This window comes from Pinus tabuliformis, chromosome 6 (genome assembly GCF_031772625.1).
Source record: "Pinus tabuliformis cultivar Carrire ecotype Pingquan chromosome 6, CPIR1, whole genome shotgun sequence".
In the NCBI taxonomy this organism is placed as follows: domain Eukaryota; kingdom Viridiplantae; phylum Streptophyta; class Pinopsida; order Pinales; family Pinaceae; genus Pinus; species Pinus tabuliformis.
In genome coordinates this window covers 1928618906-1928624404 of record NC_142292.1, presented here as the reverse complement: position 1 = coordinate 1928624404, position 5499 = coordinate 1928618906, and positions in this window count along the sequence as shown.

Here is a 5499-nt window from a genome sequence, read left to right as displayed (position 1 = left end):
TCTAGGAAGAGATGGAGTTCCTGAACATCTCCTCACTTAGCACAACATACTGATACGCTGTCAAAATCGAGCAGAATTTTGAACAGAAGAAGTGGGAATTTAGATCTGTGAATCCAAAGACCAAAGGACAAAGCCAAGGTGCGGTGAAACAAGACAACCCATCGAAGCCGCAAGAAAAGAACAATACCAGGAAGTTAAAGAAGGACATAGGAAAGTGGTGTGAGTTCCATAAGAGCCCCACTCACAACACAAGTGAGTGTCGTACTAAGAAGTTGGTGGTGGTCGAGTTGAAGGCTTCCAAATCAGATGCATGTTCCGACCCTAAGTCAGAACCCGACAAGCAGAATGGTAAATGGAAGCAGATCATTGACGCGAAGCCCACCACCACTTTTGCCACCACCAAGATCCAAAAGAATGAGCCCGAAAATCCAGAGGAGGGGGGGCATCTTTTCAACTCACAGATGTGGGTGAACGGTTCACTGAGGTAATTAATTGTCAACAGTGACAGCCAAAATAACCTCATTTCAGTAGAGGTGGTGAAGCGGCTGGCCCTACCAACTACACCACACCTGCAGCTATACAGTATCGGCTCGCTTCACCAAGGACGAGATGTCTGACTTCGCCAGTAGTGCCGCCTTCCCTAAAACATCAAACCCTTCACAGACGAGGTATTGTGTGATGTTGCACCTTTCGATGTTTGTGATGTATTATTAGGCCAGCCATACTTGTGGAGGCGACATGCTTTGTATGAGTCAAGGCCTCGCTATCATTATTTCATTGGGTAATTCATTATAAAGGATACCAGAGGTAGCCCCACCTACCGCCACCTCTTTGATCACTGCTAAGAAATGCAGTAAGATCGCCTCCCAGACTAGGAAATTCATTTTCTGTCTGGTTCGCTCCCAAAGTAAGGGGAAGATCGTCGCCACATCCATGACCCCCACAAAGTGTTCCTCCATGCAATAGCAACTACAGAGGGATACGGTCATGAAAGAACACATGAACAACTTCTCCTCACCCACAGGGGTACCACACAAGTTTCAAGTGGGTGACAAAGTCTGGTTGCATCTGCAGAAAGAATGCCTTACAAGAGCCCATCAGAAGCTCAGATCACTCTGACATGGTCCTGACAGCATTACCAAGGTTGTGGAAAACAATGCTTTAGAGCACATCATTCCTCCATTCCTTCGCTTGCACCGAGTGTTCAATGTGGAATGCCCTCGACCATGCTTCCCACCATTATTGGACACATCAGAGATTGTAGAATAGCTCACCAGGGACCAAGTTCAGCAGAAGTTTCCTCATCTCATGGAGGAACTCAATGCAATGGGGACCATTGCTTCCTAAGGGGGGAGGAATGATCTAGGCGGATGTTTGTGGCCAACCACCTATCCCACTTGGACCACCACAACTATCTTTTCTAGTTTTTCAGTTTCCATAATTGTAGCACAATTTACTATTTTTAGCAGCTTTTTCTGGTCCTGAACTTCGACAGCTGTTTTGAGGCCCTAAACAACGTTTTTTGGGAAAACTGGGAGTAACATGGTTAATAGATGGATGTTTCTCTTCCCAAGTTATAGTCCTCAGACAGATCTTTTTAATGAGCTATTGTACACATTAGATAGAGATTGGATGCTAGAGTTACGACCCCAAGAAGTTGATGTACCAATTTACCCAAATGGGGCCCACAGTTTGGCGTTTCATCTTTTAGGGTTAGGTTTTTGGATGTTTAGGGTTTTCCATTGTTTTTCAACAATAATTAGGCCTTCGAGCCTCATTGTAACACAGTTCAGAGGCACGTAGCTGCCACATCTCTTCTCAGAGAAAAGCTACCATCGCCCTAGCTGGTATATTCCCATTTCTGTTTGTAAGCATTTTAGTATTTTACAGTAATGAAATGAAGTATTATTTCCACAGCATATCTGTATTTATGGCTATGTCTATAATTTTTTGCATTCCTGTTTAAATCTAGATCACACCATAGAGGCTGATGAAGAAGAGGAAGATGTGGAGGACCTAATCATCGCAGAGACGAGGATGAAGGAATCGAGGAGAAAACTCAGCCTGCACACCCCCCAACGAAGTTTCCCACCTATGTCCCCTCGCGAAAAGGGAAGGCTAAAGTGCCCAAGGACCTGGACGAGACCAAGAGCTTGCTCCAGACCCCACTCCTCCCGGACAACATTATTTTTTAGGGCACTTACCTAGGACGAGTGCCAAGCCTAAAATTCGAAGATTGGGACCTCGCTAACCACGAGAAGTTCCCTCACCTTGATACTAGGCACCTCATGAAGCCTAAGAAGAACACCGCTATGGGGGTTATAGAATTAGAGCTGCAAAAGTGGTTGCCTGGAGTGGAAAAGGCTAGGTTATTGAACCTGCTCTGGGTGTCACATTTCTACCACTCACCAATAACCATTTTTATCATCAGGCAGCTACTCTACTTGGTGCATGATGGGTGTTTGTGGCTAAAGGAGCCTGTCCCCATCATGGAAGACTTGATTCACCACATCTCTCGGCTCCCATGCAAAGGAGAGGACCCTACAGACATCTCGGACGGGAAGAGCAGTGACTGGCCATCACAGAGGCCATGAAGAAAAAATACAAGCTGACGAAGAAGAAAAATGGCTATGTCATATCCAACATCAATGACAATGCAATGAAATTGGCAACCCAAATACTGGCTACTAAGGTTATGCGTAGGTACCGCGCAGATGAATTAGCCATGCCGGTGGTCACACTAGCTGAGCAGTGCGTGGAGGGGGTCCAGTTTAACTGGTCCGAGTTCCTCTGTAAGGAATTTTTAAAAAATTGTTACGAAGGTTAGGAATAGGGCAAAACATTCGACTATGCATGGCTTCTATTGTCCATAGTGGTTGTGGCAGGGGAATTACCAGAGGATAATCAATTCCCCATAATTGACAGGGACCCGCTAGAGGCTGCGAAGTATGGTTCACTTTGGGCCACAAAGGATTCCAAGAGGATCCGCAATAGTAAAATATTCTGGGTGTTCATGGAGATGAACCTCAGAATGGAGATCAACCGCAAGCCGCATTTGTCGCCCACTGTCTACAACAGCCTGCAGAGTTTTGCGGAATTCAAAGTAGACATCCATAACATTTACATCAGAGTGCACAAGGACTTGGCCAAACAATGGATAAATCTAGCCTTCGTAGCCACATACGATGTCATTTTCAATGTACTGGAGGCATGGCTACCGGAGTGGCGTTCCCTAGACATTGCAGAGATAGAGAAATTAGTGGCACAAAGAAAGAAAGATGAGGCCAAGCTACGCATCGCACAGTTGGACGAAAAGCAAAGGAAGGAAGCAGCAACAGTACAAGTACAGGCGGCACGGGACGCTGCACAGACAACACTTGAGCAGGAACAGGTCGTAGCAGTAGCAGCAGTGCAGGAGGTAGCTGCGAAGGTACACGAGGGGCAACTATCTCCCTCGCATGGGCAAGAAGCAGATAAAGAGGAGGAAGGTACAGACCCACGAACCACATCAACACAGTTAAGGCACCAACACCCAGCCGAGTAGGCAGGGTCATGTAAAAAGGTCAAGGCATCAAAGTTGTCGATTGACCCAATCACCCTAATCGAGGGTGATCTGCACAGCATCGGTGGGATAGTGTGCGATATCACCTTCGAGGCCCTCCAGAATTTCATGCAAGACAACCAGATTGTGTTGGGGGCCCTTAGAGCACAACTACAGGAGTTCCAGGTGCTCCCTCCTTAGGTTGGTACCCTTTCGACCAGCCTCGCAATTAGCTCAATGGCCGCATAACAAATGTTGCATGTGCAGATGACGAATACCATAGTGCTCCCAAAAGGGGCACTAGTGACAACAAATGAAGCCGACAGGCCTACGATTAGTGCACTAAATGGTGTGGGTATGGACATAGCTGCACTCCCATGAAAGACCTTATATGTTTTACGGGATGGGATAATGGTCGAGCTGTAAGCTAGGGAGAGTCACACACAACAAGTCCTCAGTGAGCAGTAAATCAATATGGAACAATAGAGGTTGTAGCGCAACAAAGTGGTGTTGCACAATCAACAGCTGGCACAGGTAATAGACAACGCTTGCCAAAGCATCCTGGAGTTGGCCATCCCAACACACATGCTAGCAGAGGTGAGGATCCACAGGTTAGCAGTAGGGGTATGTGAGGCGAGGGAAGAAATGACAAAGGTTTAGCTAGAGCTGAACCTTCAGATCATCAAGTTGTTGTTAAAGGCGTAGCTATCCACCCCCCTGGAAGTCAGAGAATAGCGCGCTGACGCTATCATAGTGGGAGTGGAGGAAATTGGCAGTGCAGTGTGAGACAACACCAGCATGCTAGAAAATTCATTTGAGGTCCTCAAAACTCTATAAGAGGACCCCAACATCTAGTGCTTAGAGACAAAGGCATGAGAACTCCAACAGTAGTATGACAACATCAAAGGAACTGTGCAAATGGTGGCCCTCACTTAGAGGCTCACGTAGATGCAATAGGCTAAAGCATTGAAAGAATAGGTGGACGCGGCATGACACAAGGAAACAATCCTGAAGGCGTGCATTTAGCCTTGGATTGACAAAACCTTCACCATCATAGCAAAAATTGAAGGCAAGCTCACACAAATGTAGGGGATGCATGCATTAATGCAGATAAGCACATCTGACACAGAGGTCTCGGAACAACGTATGTAGTAGATCTAGCAAGCAGTAGCTCAGTGTGCTGCTGACCTTGTCGTAGCTCGAGAACAATTGGAGGGACTCCGCGGAAAGACCTCCGCGCCGATAGAGTGACTCAAGGATGAGTCATGATGTTTATGTTGGGGGGCTGTTGGGCATGGAATCCCCCCAAAGCATGTTTTGGGGCTTAAAGCCCAAGTTTTGACCAAATCTTGTTGTATAAGCTCCGTGAACTATGGGTGAGGGGCGCTAAAGTATAATAGAGTCACAGGGTTGTCCACCCTAGTTTTTGTAATGTAATGTCAGCTAGATAGACCTACCCATGGTCCGCGGACCATGGGATTGTATAAATAGAGCGAGGCTCTAAGTTTAATAAAGAAGAAATAGAGAAAACGGAGAAGTATAAGTCATTGAGTAAAAGAGAAAAGTGTGCTTGTGGATCATAGAGTAGGAGAAGGCTCTGCAGCTGAGTGCGCAGAGGCCTAGTAGTCTACAAATGAGTGCACGGACCTTTGCATCTTAGTGTGCAGGGCAAGTCGAGTCTATAACCATTGGAAGAATCAATAAAGAGAAGTTTTGCTATAATTCTATGTATTGTTTCCCAGTTTAATGCATGATCGATATAATTTGCAAGTATAATGTTTATTTACTACGCGAACCTCTATGAATGTTTGTATTGTTAAGTATAACTTAAGACATTTAAGTAGGTGAAGGTGCTTAATTAATACTGGAAGATAAATAAGATCTCGGGTAATAGCGTAGAGTGCGGCACAACCTTGGTTAGGGCTACGCGAAGGCAGGGTATTAGGTAGCAAGGAACA